The sequence below is a fragment of the Acanthaster planci genome, linkage group LG18 (assembly GCF_054643075.1).
Source record: "Acanthaster planci isolate LZ-2023a linkage group LG18, COTS_SCS, whole genome shotgun sequence".
NCBI classification, from domain to species: domain Eukaryota; kingdom Metazoa; phylum Echinodermata; class Asteroidea; order Valvatida; family Acanthasteridae; genus Acanthaster; species Acanthaster planci.
The window spans coordinates 8,336,750-8,354,381 of record NC_141794.1 but is presented as its reverse complement, the minus strand read 5'-3'; the positions used below and the strand labels follow the sequence as shown (position 1 = coordinate 8,354,381).

Genomic DNA, 17,632 nt, shown 5'->3' with positions numbered 1-17,632 from the left:
GACCACAATCAAATTTCGGCAAGCTGTGATCGAGGGCGTGCTTCGGGGATGGGAACGCAACCAGACTCGTCGGGGACAAAGAGCTTCATGCGCTTATCTCCCTGCAAGAATGACAGAAAGAGGGCACTTTCCTTCCAAAACGGACAATGGCCGAAAACCAGACTGTGTCGTTTGTAGAGACAGATCCAAGCAGGGGGGACAAAAACGGACCTCCATATGTTGTCAACTTTTTTGGGTAAAATGAATTCTTCACCAAGAAAAATGAGCTTGAAAAATGAGGCATTGGATGCCCGCATTCCGCCAAAAACAATTCGGTACTGAAGTGCACACACCGTGCACACAATGCGGTCACCAACCACTTCCTGTGTCAACACAATGTGGTACTGATAGGGTTAAATGCGTGGAGGGTATTTTCAAGTGTGTGTGTTGATGCTTGTTGACGCGAAATAGCATGACCGTTCACGAAGGGACATATTCAACCTAATGATTTTGTTTTAAACCCTTGTTTCCAGCTCAAACGACCAGAGCAAAAAACACCCTCTACAGATTTAAGAGTGGTTTTATTATATTTAAGAGACTCTTGCCAGTATGTAAAAGAAACACCGAACTTGTTTCCAGATTCTCGCAGGAAAACAGAAATTTTTTTAGATGTATGGGAGCCACCATCTTTCTTTCCTCTGCCATCCACGCAAAAACAAGATGGCCGCCGATTGGACAGCACAATCAGTCAACTTTACAGTATCATTTAGGATAGATATTTGGTATTTGTGTCAACATGGGTTACACTGGTACTTAAACAAACATACTTACTACACATTGTTCTAAAAGTGAGGGTACTGTCATCTCGCATTGAGCTCGGAGAAGCTCAGAATGGTCATCTGTAATGAGAGCCATTGAAAATTTAAACGTAATTTTTGCAATAGTTACTGGGTCATGCAAAGTTACATGCCATTGAAAAGGGCCAATACAGTCAACTCATTGAGATCTCTCCAATTCCACTCACAGTTGTTAGAAAATTGAATGAAAACAATTTATCACCATGAGATTTTCAACATTAAAGGGATCTCTTCAACTTGGACCCGTACAACATGTAGCTCTGAAACCCTAATCTGGTCTGACATTTGAGCAAACATGTGTTGGCAAACATACATTTGTACATTTAAAATCTGTTTGGCTATCCTGGAAATTATATCGATATCGTAATATTAACTTCTTTTTCTTTTCTCTCCAGTTACTGAACTTACCAGAAAGGATGGATGATTTTGCAAGGGACTATGTTGTTTTCCCAGCAAACCTCTACTGTCTCACCGACTTTCAGCATTGCGCAGGCCATGCCCCTCGCCAAATTCGTGGCAATAACGGCAGTTGTAACTTCTTCAGTAAATGTACATGGGCTTCATGAAAGACTTTGAGTTCATGACGAATCGACATGTTAGAAATGAAGCGACTGAAGCATAGGGAATTGGGAAGAACTCTGAGTTGTGATTTTAGCTAGCTGTAGTATAAGTATTGGCATCAGGTCACCTCTGGCTGACGCACCTGTTCTTCTTTTGTATTGGAGATAATGCCATAATGATCATGGACCTTTCAGTTTAAGGTCACCCCCCTTCCCTGAATTGTTAACTAACGCTAGGCGGCTTGTTTTAACTTTGACACCATCCAGATCTTCGTCGCAGTACTCAAAGAAACAAAGCCTTTCATTTGATAAGGCTTTGATTGGGAGCAGGCAGTCATTCCAGGTAAAGCCATGCAGAATGTGACGCTGTGCGACTGATTGTATCATTAATCATCACGAAGTTCTTACAATACAGGCAGTAATTTGTGTAGAAAAAATCTTTCTTGCTATGCAGAATTGGAGCATTTTCATGATTACTCTTTGGTGATTCTTGATATAGGTATAGAAACAGAGTCAACTTGTCATACTGGATGTACATGTAGATGTATCCACAAATCATCACATGAACACTTCATATGGACGTCTGAAAGGAAATCATTCTCACTACATGCTACACATTTTCTTTAATCACACAGCTTTAAAAATGTCTTCGAATGATCCTGTGCGAAAAGTGATAATTTGATCTGGTTGAACACGGTGGGAGGAATGTTTAGGGTAACCTCAATGTTGAAACCCCTTTTCAGTAGTTTAATTTGCAAAGCTATTGATCTCAGTTAATCCAAAAGGAACTTGTCTGTAATCCTTGATTTGCACTAATCCATTCCCTGATTTGTGGGGTGCTATTTTATTGTATTAAGAACCCAGGTGATGGAGCACGTACAAAATTGTACATGTAAGAGTTGTGACGCAAAAGCAATGTTCAATCAAAGTTGGTTTTTAATGTGCTGAACAATAGGTAACTAAGCCCCATGATTTCAAATTGGAACCCCAGAATGTGCTGTCGGACATTTCCTCAGACTCTTTTGCGAGGGGATATATTTGGCTAAAATCAGAATTGTCGATCAATGAAACCATAGTTTTATTTTCTAAAAGAGAGTGTGATCTTTAGGTCCTTGAAAGCACTGTGCTCAATTGGTGAAAATTCGAGCATGTCCATTGTGGCAATTCGACACGTACGGAAAAGCAGTGGAAACTTTAGCTCAAAGACCCTGGGATCTGAACCCCAGTATAGTGGGGCACTTACGTGTACATACATGTACATCAGTCGACATGCCAGTACATGTGAATACAATCAACGTGACTTATGTTTAAACTCCATCATGTTTAGGTTTTTGTAATAGTGATGTGAAGTTGGTTTGATGCATCACTGGAAAAAGAAGGAGTGGGTTTGAGCTGATCTGTCTCACGAAAAATGGCAGCTGCGTAAGAGCAGTGAGACTGCTTTCACCAAATGGCTGTCAAAGTGGCTGTAAATACATGTAGTTACAAAAGGCTCTGTATGGGGAAAATGCACAGCGACGATGTCGGCAAAAATGAGTAGTGGAGTCTAAAAAGTTCGGCATCAAATTTCAGGATAGGAGCCTTGGGGTCCAATTTCTCTGTTTTTCCTGGTTGTACTGTAGTAGGTTAAGTTATTTAATAGTAGTAGTTCAAACCCATTTTCTGGGAAAGTGGAAGTACTTTCTGGATATTACAATGCCCTTCACTAACTTAAAAAAGCCACACCCTTATTACTTTGGCTGAAGTCCACCAAAGCATGATTAATAAAAGTGTTTTCTTTAGTTTGAATGAAGATCGCTGCTTTGTAACTTAACATGGAAATGACCACGTCCTATGTTAGAAATGCTTATCCGTGACCATCTACATATCATAAGTATCTATAAATACACGTCGGAATGGGCAAAAAATCCAAAATTAATTTCATCTCCCTGGCGCCAATCCATCTTTGAAATAGTCATCTACATATCACGCAATATAATTGTACAGACTCAACATTCTTCTTTCAACCCCTTTTGTGGTGCTTTTTACAACCGAAGTCTCTGTATGTTGACCCTGTCCTTGTTTATTCCAAGTCTTTTGCAGTGACTTTCACGTACGGAAAAACATCTACAGTCATGTACTCTGATTCAAATTACCATAACTTTGATGCTTGGTTTAGATGAGTCAAACCCCCTATATAATCTGATACACACGTACATTATAAACAGACAGAAAGCAAGTCAATATCTCTTTCCTAGAGGTGTTGGCTCTGAAAACAGCTGTTTAGCTTGAATATCAGCTTTGGGCGTTAATACCCAGATGCAGAGCCTTCCCTCTCCACTGCTGCTTGCATAACGTTCTACAGGTGGTCTATGTACAGTACATTTTGTACAAAGTTCATGGGTCGGTGTTGTGTTCCAGAACTACAGGATACCTGTCTTGAACTGTTTGGCAGTCTTGGGCTTTACTTGTCGTCGAAGGTGGTAATTGAGCTGATGCCACAAGTTTTTGATGGGGTTGAGGTCTGGTGATTCAGTGGAGTTTTAAACCAGTTTATCCCTTCGCTTTCATAAACTTTTGTTGAAATCTGTACCCCTCGAGAACGCAGATGCCACAAATGGCAAAAGAGTATTTTTCAGGATTTCTTCTCAATAAAATTTGCTGTCCATGATTTTCTCAGAATAAGCACTTGAGTGACTCCTAGCTTCGATATTCCTACCCAAATATGAACCTTATGTTTTGCCTTTGTTTCAATTTTCTTGCACGGCCAATTTTTCTGTATGTGAGTTTGCTACATGTATGGGACTCCATTTGGATCGAATACTCGTCGGTAAAAATTACATCATCAAAGTTCTTGTGCCAAACTAATGCAGTTCTGCAGAATTCAAGCCTTGACTGTCTATTGGGGATGCGAATCAGTTGGCACTACTTGGTACCTGTTTTGACCCATTGGGGTTTTTTCTCACCCTCTTGATTGAGAGGGAGACCTTAAGGAGCTTGCCTTGAATATCTTGGGCAGTAAGCTTGTCATCCTGATAATAAAAGGGTCTATGAGGTTAAGATGCTGTGGTAGAAGTCTTAAGCTTCGCCCGGGCCTTGGCCTGTCGGCCAATCTTCCTTCCTCCCTGTTATCACAAGAGAAAGCGTCAAACTGTTCTGTCTCAGTCTTGAAACCGTCAAGGAAAAGTTTTCGGCAAATGACCGCTGGGGAGTGTCCATCTTTATTAAGACAGCCGATTTGATGTTTTACTTGTAGACGCAGTCGCGACATGATGCTGTGTTAATTTGCAAACTCTTGCAAACGTGCAAGGAAGCCAATTTACCAATTGCTACCACCTTCCTTTTGAATGCTTACCTCAGCTTAAAATTCGTTGCTTAGCAACTACAGGTGTTGACTTTGTTCACCCAATCACAGTGTCACCATCATCGCCGCACAGAGTCAAAACATCATTAACAAATTTCCATTGGTTGGAAACTTCCAATTCATAAGCTTTAATCATGATACCCTGCATGATATGCGGTAAAGGGGGACCCCCCAATGTAATGCACAAGCTGTATACCCTAAGGCTATTGTGCGTACTGCATCCCCTTGGAAATCTGAAAAGAATTCCAAAGAGTCCACCAACACAAAAGAAGACAAAATAGAGGGGGTCTCCTTTGTCGCATATCGCACATCGCATGTTAATCCCCTGCTCATGGCCAATCGAACCTGTGTAGCAGTATAACACTGTTCCTGAAAAAGCTCCTGTCAGTTGCCATTTTGATGTCTTGAGCCTTTTCTCAGCCGAACCGCATTCTGCCAAAGCTATTCCACTTAGGACACGAGCGTGTGGTGTTAGCGGAATCTTCTATATGGTCTGAAAACTGGTCCTTTCCATAGATTTGACGGCCTAAACCTCAAACTAAATCTTCGGTCGAAATTTTTAAGCATTTCTACACTGTACATGTATTTAGTGGGCTTCATGTTAATGAGCGGTCACATGAGCTGCGTGGACAACCGGCCCTCACATACATGTACAGTATACAGGAAATTCTCGGACAACAGTGCACAAATGCAAAGCGAATATCCTGATTTTTGAGAAAAAAGTGCCTTACATGGCTCCTTTAGAGGTAAATTTCGAAAAAAATTTAAAGATCTGCTGCCAAAAAGGTTCAGGTTATTCCTTGCAATACATATCCGAAAATGGTGTTCCCCATACGCATATTGTACAGTAGTTGCAGAGTAATACATATTTTTGAAGTAACCGGAAACGTCCTAAAAGCCGCTGAAATATTTTTGGGAAATCTAACTTAACGTAACATTTAGGCAGTCGACAGCTTCCCAGACATGTGACCCGCCTAACATGCCTAAAGGGTTGGATGGCAAAACCAACGACCGACCACGTGACCATGAGCAACACTCTAAAAATTATTTCATACAGGAGTATCAAAGAAATGTTTCGGGGACATTGGAAAAAGAATCAACAACCTTTTATTTCCAGCATTTTTTTGTTTTGGGGGTCTCCAAGCATGTTTGTTTTGACAAGTCACCCGCTTCCAACGTGAGAACAAAATGATTAAACTTGCTTTAGAACTTTCTTTTTAAAATCAACCGGCCCAGTATGTCGAAGTTCATGTCAGCACAGTTAAAACTGAAAGTTAACCTTTTTGGAAATTCAAGATAATTTTGTCATGTGTATTTCTTTCAAAGTGTGAAACAATTTAATGCACCGGTATTTCGTGATCCTGTTATCAAGTTCATGTACATGTACACGTACAAAACAATGACATTAGGAACATTAAATAAAGATAACTATAAACAGAACTATGCATAGGGCAGGTTTCATGAAAAACAGACATACAGTAGAGAGCCATTAATATGGCTATTAGCTATTAGCTATTGTTTCTCTTATTTCTCAGACAGTGCTTTGTATCTGGCTTCTAAGAGTGTGAGGTGGAACGAAGGATATATATACATGTAATTATGACACATAGTTTCCGTCTCCTGGCTCCTCTTAATTTAACACAACTTGACTTCAAGTTTCGAACGTCATGGTTTTGGACGGACACGAACTACCTCGCAAAAATTCATCTAAATAACTTGAGACATCAAAGACCCTGCGTGTAAATTTTTTATCCATACTTCAGAAGGTTTTCTAGGGTACATGTTTATAATGATGACAACAAAGGCGGTCTTTCCTTCACAATGTGGTGTCATACTTCTTCCTAAGTTTGCGAACGTTATTTAGTTCCGTCACAATGTCAACTTTTTAAAGTACCAAAGATATTTAAAATAATGAACTCATCAACGGGTTGCCAAATTGGTACGGGAAGGACCCATCTGTGAACGAGTTCAAATGATTTCAGTAAAGCTGTAAGTCAGTCACAACCAACGGCACATGATTGTGAATTTTGCGAATGTTATTTTAAAAAAATGTCTGTCTGAACGAACCCATAACGCTCAGGAAAAACGAACTCCAGTTAGTGCGTTGACCTTCTGTCGTGATCGACCAAACTCAACCGCCCTCTTTCTTCCGACGCCGAAGTCATCAAGAATGGGTAGTATGGTGCTCCTAAATTTTCAGGATTTCTGGTGAGTATGATTGAAGAAATTTCATCAAATATATGACGTACTGTAAAGAATGACATTACAGACCAGTTTGAATGTATCAAATTAAATAGTCAGTCCCTTTATAGCCAACGACATGTCAAAATTCTTTCTTTGATAACATTACATTAATGCAACATAAGCAGCCACAGAATAACTGAAGCACGCAAACTACGCGTTAGTCACATGACAGAAACATTCCCTAATATTATAAAATTTCAGACTGATTGCGAGCGTCATTATATATTGACGGACAGGCAAATCGCACGTCATTTTTGACAGACAGGAAAGTGGACTTTAACATCAAGTTTAACCTTTTTGATGATACATTGTACATGAACATGTATATTAAGGGTAGCCAGGAAGTAACCATGATTTGTTGTGTAGCTCAATTTATTTGCTATTATATAGGCCATTAACTGCTTATTTTTGAAATGACACGGGTGTCGGTAATATGAAATAAAGAAGCAGACAAATTAAAAACCCAGCAATTGTTGCCTCAGTTTGTTTCACATTTATTTCTGATTTAATTTTTGTTAAGCTAATTGTGAATGAATGGATTATTTTGTAGACTGTTGGGGCTCCAAATACGAAACTACCAGATTGTTCCTTTAATACTGTCATTGGGGTAAAGTGGATGCGGGTAAATAGACCTTTTCACAAATAAATTTATAACAGTGCTATCCATGAGGGGCTTTAGCAGGGCAGCCCGCACCGCCAAAATTTGTGTGGCCTGGTAGTTTTTTCTTTCCTGGATTTTTCCCAATCTTAACTGTCTTCACGGTTTATTTAAGTGCAAATTAAGAAACACGAAAGAAGACTGGCTTAGATACGGCAATCTCATGCGCACGTGCACACGAAAAATCACAGTTGTAAAATCTTTTTACAGGTGCACTAAAAACCCGGCTTGAATTAGAAATTAATAGCAAAACGATTTAATTGGATTTTCTGAAGGAATTACTTAAAGCCAGAGAACCTGAAAGAAAATAATCAAAACTGCATCCTTGTTCGTTTTCAGTGGCCTGCTCACACTTCTTGCCGCCAAGGCTATTTGCGCATACATGTTATGAATTTATTAGTGAAAAGCTCTATACAGCTTGAAGTCCAGTATCACCAGCAAAATGTACTGCGCTCAACCACAGCCTTTTCATTTCCAATGTAACAGGTCCTTTGCACATCACTGCTACCCATCAGCACCACTCCCATGACTTAAAACCACCTTCCTTTGCACAAACTGCACCGGCTGCTCGTTTTGCTTGTAACAAGTCAGCCCACAAAAGTAAAGATGCAGTTTCCCAAGAAGTCTTCATCCAGTGTGGCTGCAGGTCACGTGCCGGCTAGAGCAGGAACAAGGGCGGGAACAGAGGCCAGGAGAGCCTACTGGCGTGAGAGAAAACAACCTGAAAGGAAAAGAATGAAAGAAAGCAAGCCGCAAAAGCTGAGACGAGTAAAAGAAAAAGACAGACAGCGTAAACGAGAACAACAAGCCAAAAATCTGGATAGAAAGAAAAACAGGCAAGAAGATGAACGGAGTCCAGGTTATCATTCAATTAACACACTAAGAAACCATATGACGAGAGCACGAAAAGCTCTTCCCGGAACCCCAGAAAAGTTTGCGACAGTTGTGCATGGACAGATAACAAACTCGTCTCCCTGGAAGAAGCAGGCCCTGAAAGAGCAAGGACTGACGAAACCCGAGGTTTTTGGCCCCAAAGTTCGAGAAATAGCAAGCAAAATCAAGGACAAAAAGCATTGAAGCGATTTGCTTGTACCTCCATTAAGTTTGCCACGCGAGTGCAGCTAAGTAAGCAGCTAAAATTAAGCACTGTAACTATCACCAGAGCACTTAGGACCAGTGGGCAGCAACAGGTGTCAGGGTGTGGAAAGGTGGCCCCTCGACTGCAACAGAAGGTAACTGATTTCTACCTTCGTCAAGATATTTCAAGACCGCTACCAATAAAAAGATACGCTACAAAGCATGGGCCAGGGCACGTGATGCAGATGTCAATGCAGACTGCATAACGCTTACATGTATTTGCATCCAAAAATCCAGGAGAGAAAAAAGGTTACACAAAATTCACATATTTTAGACCAAAAAATGTCCGACTGCTCTCCAAATTTCACCATGAAGTCTGTGTCTGCGTCTACTACACAAACATCAAGTACAAGCTTCTCGTTGTTAACCGGGCTATTGACGCGACATCAAGTACTTCTAGGAAAATGACCGATGAGTTGATGTTAACAGATACCATCCTTTGTCCAGTATCAGATGCCGAGAGATTCCAGAAAGGAGAATGTATGTTCGGTTCTTGCAGTAAATGCGGAAACCATGGTGACAGCATCCGAAAAATGTATCAGGATATCAAGCAGAAGTCCAATGGAAAACTCACTTGGCTGCACTGGGAAAGAGAAGAAGTAGTTGACAGAAAGGCACGCCGGGTCCTAAAAACGAAGCATGGGTCAATAAAAACCATGGTAGATGAAATGGTCAAGGATGTGGAAAAACCTGTCCAGGGTGTGTCTTTTGTCAGGCACTTGTTCACGGCACAATGGCAGTAGAGGCAATGCGAATTTGCGGGGAAACCTTCAAGAAAACTGGGCATTGATTATTATGGAATTCGGACAAAATAGAAAGGTCTTTTATCAAGATGAGGTCAAGGCAGCTTATTACGGCCACAGGCAAATTACAATGCACCCGATAGTTACATATTACAGAAGCGACAACACTCTTGTTTGGGATTCCATCATCTTTTTGTCTGATGACATCAATCAAGATTACCATGCTGTGGAGCATTATCTCAACCTGGCTTCACAGCAAATTGCCGACAAAGTGCATGTGAAGAGGGAGGTGGTTTGGAGTGACGGATGTCAGAGCCAGTACAAGGGAAAGGGCACATTTGCAGACCTTAGCCTTTTGTCTGTCTATAGAGAGTGGAACTGCTTTGGGTCAGAACATGGGAAGGGAGAAGGAGATGGAGAAATTGGAGTGGTTAATAGGGCAGTGGATCGTGCAATACTTGGCTGAAAAGTCGTGATCAACTCGGCCAAGGATATGTGGGAGTGGTGCACAGAAAACATTGCCAGTGATGAAACCTACTCAAAACGCACTTTTGTCTATGTGGGTTAAAGTGAAATCCAACGGGAGAGACCACAGAGAGAAGTGACTACACTAAAGGGTTCTCGAGGCTACCATCAGTTCCAGATTGTGGGCCCATATCAGCTTAATGTTAGGAGGTTGTCTTGCTTTTGCATGCAGTGTCTAGCTGGCAATGCAAGTCAGCGCAAAAATGCCAGTTAGACCACTGGTGATTTCAAGGTGAAGCGTCTGACACAACAAAGGGAAAGGTTAGCAAGAAACAAAATTGTAAATCCTGGGTGAACAGAACAGCTTTGTACGGTGGTAATCATTTCACTCCTTTCACTTCGTCCCTTTCGTTTCATATTTTAATCACGCACCCTTCACAAGCACATCATTAAAAGTCACATTCAACGTATTTGCACAAAACTTACGAACAGCTTAATTCTTCGTTTCCCGTTACATTCTGTTTTGATTAATTATCGTTTAACGAACCCATAACTTTTAAAAATTCTTACCTGGTGTTGTCAATCGCTTTCCCACATAAATACGTTACTGAATTTGTGGCAGGAACTGTGACGGAGGTTGTGTCTTCAGCTGCCCAGTCCAAGAATAACTTCACTACAAATGCCCAAGTGGCAGCACCAGATGAGTCTCAGGTGGCATCCACGTCTGGCCTCAACACTTTGCAAAATGGCCCAGCTTCATCAGGCAATTTATTACATAAATTGTTTCCATTTTGAGAGCATATTGTTCTTGAATAGTTGCAGTTTGCGAAAGATAATGCTTCCCGCAAATGCATTCATAATCATTTTTACGGGGTAAATTAAAAAAGTTCCTGTATCCGTAAATGCTCGTAGGGAAAATTATGACGTTGATTTCAAGTTTGCATTTACGAAAAGCGTGAGTTTTCTTTTACACTTTTTATTATATTCTTTTACCACAGATGGCAAGTTCGCAAGTGAACCAACAGACGGAGACTTCATACCTGTAAAAGCTACAAGGGCGCCGTGGTTCATCGGACTGGTATTTAGCCAAGGTGAGGTTATGATCTCAAAGTTTGATGGAAATACAAGATTATACCAACTAGTGATTACTCTGTGTTTTTCTTTTCTTTACAGGTGATTGATGTATCAGGGAAATCGATGCTGCTGTCGTACTTGTCAAAGTCAGGATCCAGACAAAGAAGACATACATGTATCATGGCAGAGCAACAGTGACTACCAATGCCATGTGAAGCCAGAGTGGACTGTGATCGGCAGCCGACTTAAGATGTCCCTTGGAGCCAAAGATCACAGATGCTGTGTTGAAGCTCACGCCAAGTCAAACAAGCGGCCTTAAAGCAATAACTACGGACATATTTTTTTTCAATGTTTCGATCTGTGGTTTCGTAGATAAAACTGCACTGGAATTTGGACTTTGCTTGTTTGAGTGAAATGTTGCTCTGTTTGGGATGAATAACGAACTTGTATAAATGAAAAAATTTGAAATGCTTGTGTCACTTTCAGAGGTTATCAAATCATTCCATTTTGAAAAAAAAGAATTTCTCTTGTTCAGTGGTGTTCTAATTACTTTAATCTGTAGTTTGATAAGACCGTCCGCTGGTGCCATGCTACATCACCCTGGAAACCCAAAAGTTTAAGTTTAATATGCAGTTTTGATTATGAGTAAACGTCATATTCACGTGGCATTGTTTGCCGCGCGCAATTAAGATTAACAACCAATTATTTCATCTTTAGAATGGTAGGCCTATTGTTTTTGAAAGTTTGCTCTTATTCCTCATAGTGCCTACGTTGGCCTAATCGATTACAGTTCAATAACGTTTGCACACATTTGCAAAAAGTCCAGGAACCTGACGTATAAATCTTTGTAAACAAGAACGACGTTGACTTGCAAGTGTTGGAGGAGACACCAGCTTTTGTGTGTCAGGAAATTTCATACTGGAATAAACATATTCAAAACTGCATGACCTCGGTTTATCACCATTTATTCTCTTGGACGATGGAATAAGAAAGCCTTCACGTTTAAATACAGCATGAGTACTGTTTCTCGGACGAGCGTAGTGAAGATACCACATGTGCTTGAGTTAAATAGGGCCGTTTTCCAATACTCAACTTCCTCTCCGTCGTAGCCTTCGTTCCCAAAACCAATCCCCGATTGTGGGCTTGAAGCGTTTAAATTACATTGGATTACTGTAATTTGTGGTTTTCTTGCATCTTATTTGATGTTTTGTGGCACTATTAGACTGATTAATGCGCTTACAGCTTCAAAGTCAGCTAGTAAAAAAAGAGCCAAATTGAGGATTGGAAGACGGCCGAGACTGTATTCGCAGCGTCCCCAACTTCAGTCGTATTCCTGAACGTACGGTATAAATTATAAACCCATAATGGGGCGGTACCAGGTGATTTTGAGATGAAATCATAGATTATAGTCTGGTTCTTTGAATTTAACGTTTCCCGATAAATACACTACGTTGGGGAATATGACTGAAATTGGGGACGCCGCAAATACGGTCTGTTAACGGGCGTCCCAAACGTCACTTGCTGTCCGTCAAATAGTTTGAACGTCATTAAATTTCCGTCAACTATGACCAGGTTCTACAGAATGTCTCTTTACAACAAAGGAAGCTACATATACTGCTTATTTTATGGATATGAAAGGTAGGTGGGAAGGAAATTGTGTTTGAGGAATTAATGCTCCATTGCATTTACAACAACGGAAAACAAGGAATTTTCCTCTTTTATTTTCGGTCAATTTTACACATTTTTTCAAAGGTTCAAGCAACTTTTCACGGCTACTTTGACATCTTGTAAGTCCAATCGCAGCATAGAGGGACCCTTGTTTCTCATATACAGCTATGGAATGATGTAGACACCTTTTATTTTCATCATGCTTTATTTGACAAACCACAGCACCTACATGTATGTGATGGGGTGGTTGACACTGTGCACTTCAACCTTGTCATACTTGCAAAATATACCCAATCTTATATTTATTTGTTTCTGTAAATGACAAGACATATATCGTCAGTTACAGTGCGTCAGAACTGCATGGAATCTGTTTTAAAAAATGACAGCAGAGGTTGCGCGCCTGTTCACTTTTAATGAAATCTGTCACAGACCTGCAGGATCACTAAGAACAAACTTTTGCCGTCAGTATTGTTTCGAATTGTACTCTTCTTCACGAGAGGGAGAGTAGGCCTACTGTAATCCCTAAGAGGTGAAGGAACTGAGGACCAGTTTTTTTTTATTATGTGAGTTATTTTGCCTTAGTAAATAAGATAAGATACTTGTTATTTCTCTAGGAAAACACAGTACAAAACAGCGCTTAGTGACAACCATGAACTCATGACACCATAGACAAAAATCACATAAATCCGGCCTGTATACGGTGGCACGTGTGAGGCTACCGCGTGCGGACACAAGTGCAAGTTGCTGCACAAGTTCGGTTTGGACACGGTTCTGAAATTTTTGCCGAACTTCGGTTCGGGTTCAGACACACACACATTTACATGTACGTACATGTTCGTACATTTACAATGCACATTGAGACATCGAAGAGCACGCTACAACCGTGCTGTATAGTACTTCTATCGGTATGTTTAAGCTACGTTAACACAAGCAATGAATCTACTCTCCATCCCCATCCACAGCCAACTTCAATGTGAGCATAAGTTCTTTCTAAACAGTTTCCCCAAAGTTTGTTTAGGCATTAAAATTGCATAGAAAGTTACCGTTGGAAGTGTGACAACTTCCAACTACATGTACATGTATGTTTTGCCAACCAAAAGCGGTGTGTTTGGACCACGTTTGACTCAATGAAACGATCGTACTACAATCGATGAAACAGAAAAAAAGCATGCTTAAATGGGAGTTTCCTCCTTTACAGGATATAAGATCAAATTAGATTTCGAGCGAATTGCGTTTTAGTTATTTTTCATGAAACAGAATCAACTGCCAAATCATGGCTTTTGATGTATTAGAAGAACCTTGGTATCAAGTCAGGATTCTTCCCAGGAGAGCGCCTACGTGGCCAAAGGAGCAATTTTCCATCAGTCTTTTTTGAATGGATAATGGCATTTTGTTATTTGAGATTTACAAAAAAAGTAGAGATATGGCAAAATTCCATTACAACATATTCACATTACTACTTCTATCAAACAAGATAAAAAAAGGCAAGTTCAGCCAAGGCACAAACACTACACTGGCCCGCTGGCAAAATCAGATTTCCTTCCAGAGTTGCCTTTGATCTAGCATGAGTCCGACCATGATCAGCATCCAATCAAAATTCAGTTTGCACAGCCATTTATGACATCATTAGCCTGATATGGAACCTGAGGGCGTGGCTATAGGAGATTGGCAAACACACAATGCTAAATCTGAAGTTATAAGCACAATTGGATGTATTGAGAATTTAGAATTATCGGTTGATTATTAGTGAATTCTCACCATGTGCTTAATTTACAACCATCGCGTCATATGGGGCCTTCATAAGTAAATGTATCCCATGCCGTATTAAAGCTGAATACCCGAACTGACCAGTTTGATAGGGTTAGGTTCGGTTCGGAAGTGCCATGTTCGACAACTTTTGGTTCGGTTCGGCAGTTTGGCTGCAGCACTAGCAGACGCCATGTTGACCTGCCACCATGCACACACACCCGGCAGTGACCATTCAGAAAATAACGGTTCACTTCATCTCTCAGTGGTCAAATGCACTCAACCTCACAATCTAAACCTCAATCTTTCTCAGGTGTTTCAGACTTTTCCAAAACTGATACCTAGTTTCCCACAGATGTACAGGAAAGCCTCTAAAATGCAACTTGTAAAAATGCCTACGTGGATCAAAACTTGCAGAAAACTTCGCCTTTTTTGGCGGAACTTTTGACAATGAGATAAGGCAACTCAAACCCTATCCATTCATGCAAAAATCACTGAAATTAGTGTGGTCCCCATGGGCTAGAAATCTTTTTACTGTGCTTTCGGGAAGTCTGGTGACCACTTCTTCAGATTTCCTGAATAATGCACGAGGCAGCAGGAAAAGTTATGCAGATGAACATAAATCGGTTTCAGTAGCATCCACAATGAATGGGCGCTTGGGCAGGGCATAATTGACAAAACACGAAATTACAGAAACCCATGGTACTTTTTCTATAGTAGAAATCATTGCATGAGGTTTGTGCTATGTATTTGGAGTAAATTTCCAAGTCAGGAAGCGTATGTACACCAATACGCATGTTATCTTAGCCCCTGATAGACACACAGCACCTCCGGCTGCGTAACGGTAGCCTTTAGTCAAGGCGTGTATGGCACCAACTGGTGCACCATTGCATTGGTGTCTTCGTCATGCATGGCAGATTAGAGGTGCACGTCTTGTGTTCTGATGCACCTTGAGTGAAGGCTAAATCGCAGGCAACTATACCTTGTGTACACGTAGTTCCCTGGCTCTTTTAATTGCAGGCAATCGCGCGCAGCAGACCCCATTGTGTTTGATGTACAGTAGCTTGGCCAAAAGGGCAAAAATAGTTTCAGTTCAAGAAACACACTGTACATGTAGGACTGTGTCTCTTAATTTTCCACCTTGAACTGAAACAGTATTTGCCAGTGGGCCAAGCTACATGTACATCAAACGAAACATGGTCCATTGCGTGTGATACTGCATGTATTGTGCACTATGTACATGTACATGCGTCATTCTGGCAATGACATGATCCATGATCCAATCAGCCTGGGAGCACAAACAGCCAAAAGGGGATTTTTTGTGGGCAGGGAAACGCGGGATCTCTTTATTTATGTTGCAGTCACAATTCATGTTGTTAACATGGTAAACATTAAATTTATGATGATTTGAAATGGTTACGTATTTATTGTTATTTTGAATACTACACGTGAACTAATGTTTTCTACTTCCGTAACCCTTTCAAAGAAAAGTACATGTACAAGTCTTATCAAGACATCTTTATTAAGTTTAAGTATACAACTGTTAATAATCAGGATAATGTTCTTCATTTCAAAATGGAATAAGTACTGAACGGTTTAACGGTTCGGTTCATTTGATGTTTCAACATGTCATCTTTGAAAATATTCAGTCAGACACATACATGTAGCAGAAAAGTAGGCCTACTACTGACAACAATGTTCATAGCTTCAACAATTTTCAAAATATTAAGTCACTTACCTGCATATTGGTACATGCTGAAACCCCTCACTGCTATTGCTATTATGCTAATGGCATGTCTTCGCGGCAGGTGACTGGTAGATACATGATAACGAGCCTTCAATTTTGGGAAAGCCTCGTACTTTGTCGTAGTCGTACTGTCGGACTCGTAGTCGTATTCGTAAGCAAGCTGCCACTCAGCTCAGTCCGTGAACACCGTTTATGTGTACATGTACATGTACACTGTACATGTAACGTTGGCGCTATGGTGCACGACTACGATTGGCAGTGCTACATGTAGCGTCCCGCTCAAGCTTAACGTTGAGTACTGTTTTCTGTGGGCCAAATAAACACGCCCAGTATCTGTCGTTTTTCAAACCTCCTTTTATCGATATAGAAATGCGACACAATTTCAGACCTATTCGATGATCAACGTTACTGTCGGATCATACAGCTGACTTCGTTCTGATTTACCACATGTGATGATGTTAAGGTGTTTTCGAGCTCTGACATGACGTTTCGATAGTAGTCGTCGATCAAGACGTCACTGAAACCAAAGTGTGTAGCGCCGGCCCCGCGCACGAATTTTTTTCCCGTAGGTTGGTCAGTCAAAAACGTACGGAGGCGTATAATGGCCACTAGCAAAATATTTGTTTGAGAAACTTTCTCGCCGCGACGAGTTATTTATCTCGCTGCGGCAACTTACTGCACTATCTCGCTGCGGCGACTTACTATCTCGCCGCGCAGCGAGTTAGTTCAACTCGCTGCATATAAATACTCAATCTGGACACCAGACAGACCCAATAATTCCGACTACTCTTCTTATCAAGGGTCCTGTATCACCCAATGTCCACGTGACCAACACTCCCCCCAGATTTCTGGGAAAAGGCGAACCATTTCGAACGTATCCTGTCCATATTAAATTTAGTTTTTTCTTTTTCTTTTTCTTTTATGCCCCGCAAAACTGTAAAAATTGTTACAAAGATTAAAATTCGTTGCCAAATGGAAGGGGAGAGAGAGGAAAAAGACCATTCGCGTGGTATAGTTTATATTCAGGCATTTCCGGCCTCGTCTGTACCAAGAATTTTGTGAACTGTTCGTCGGAGTACGCCATCCACTACAAAGTAGAACTAGGTTACAAAAAAATTGCAACCTGTTTTTGTTGAACGGAATGCATTATAGTTTTAAATTTAATGTGTTTTAAGCGAGTGTCACTTTGTAAAAGCTCGTAGTTTAGAAGTTTAGCATATATTTTTCAAAAACCGAACAAAATCTTCAGGATTTTTTAAAGAGCGAATGGATTTCATGTATGCAACGTAATCTCTAGGATTGAATGAATTTTTAAACTTCGAAATTCGTTAAAAATATAACAAGAAATTAACAATGTAAACCATTTTGTAGAAATTAAGACATTTTTTTTACAATGTAACGGCTTTCTATT

At 40.6% G+C, this 17,632-nt stretch overlaps 1 long non-coding RNA gene and 1 pseudogene across 1 annotated transcript in view; one reads left to right on the top strand and one right to left on the bottom strand.

The window, feature by feature from the left end:
* Nucleotides 1-16,756, bottom strand: part of LOC147796157 (uncharacterized) — a 32,054-nt gene extending 15,298 nt beyond the window's left edge. The window contains exons 1-2 of the long non-coding RNA XR_002599452.2: nucleotides 16,213-16,756; nucleotides 811-878 (exon numbers count right to left, since the gene is read on the bottom strand). This is a non-coding gene — a long non-coding RNA (uncharacterized LOC147796157). The remainder of the gene's footprint in view (nucleotides 1-810; nucleotides 879-16,212) is intronic.
* LOC147796158 (uncharacterized) lies at nucleotides 8,248-11,003 on the top strand (annotated as a pseudogene).
* Nucleotides 16,757-17,632: the final 876 nt, after the last annotated feature.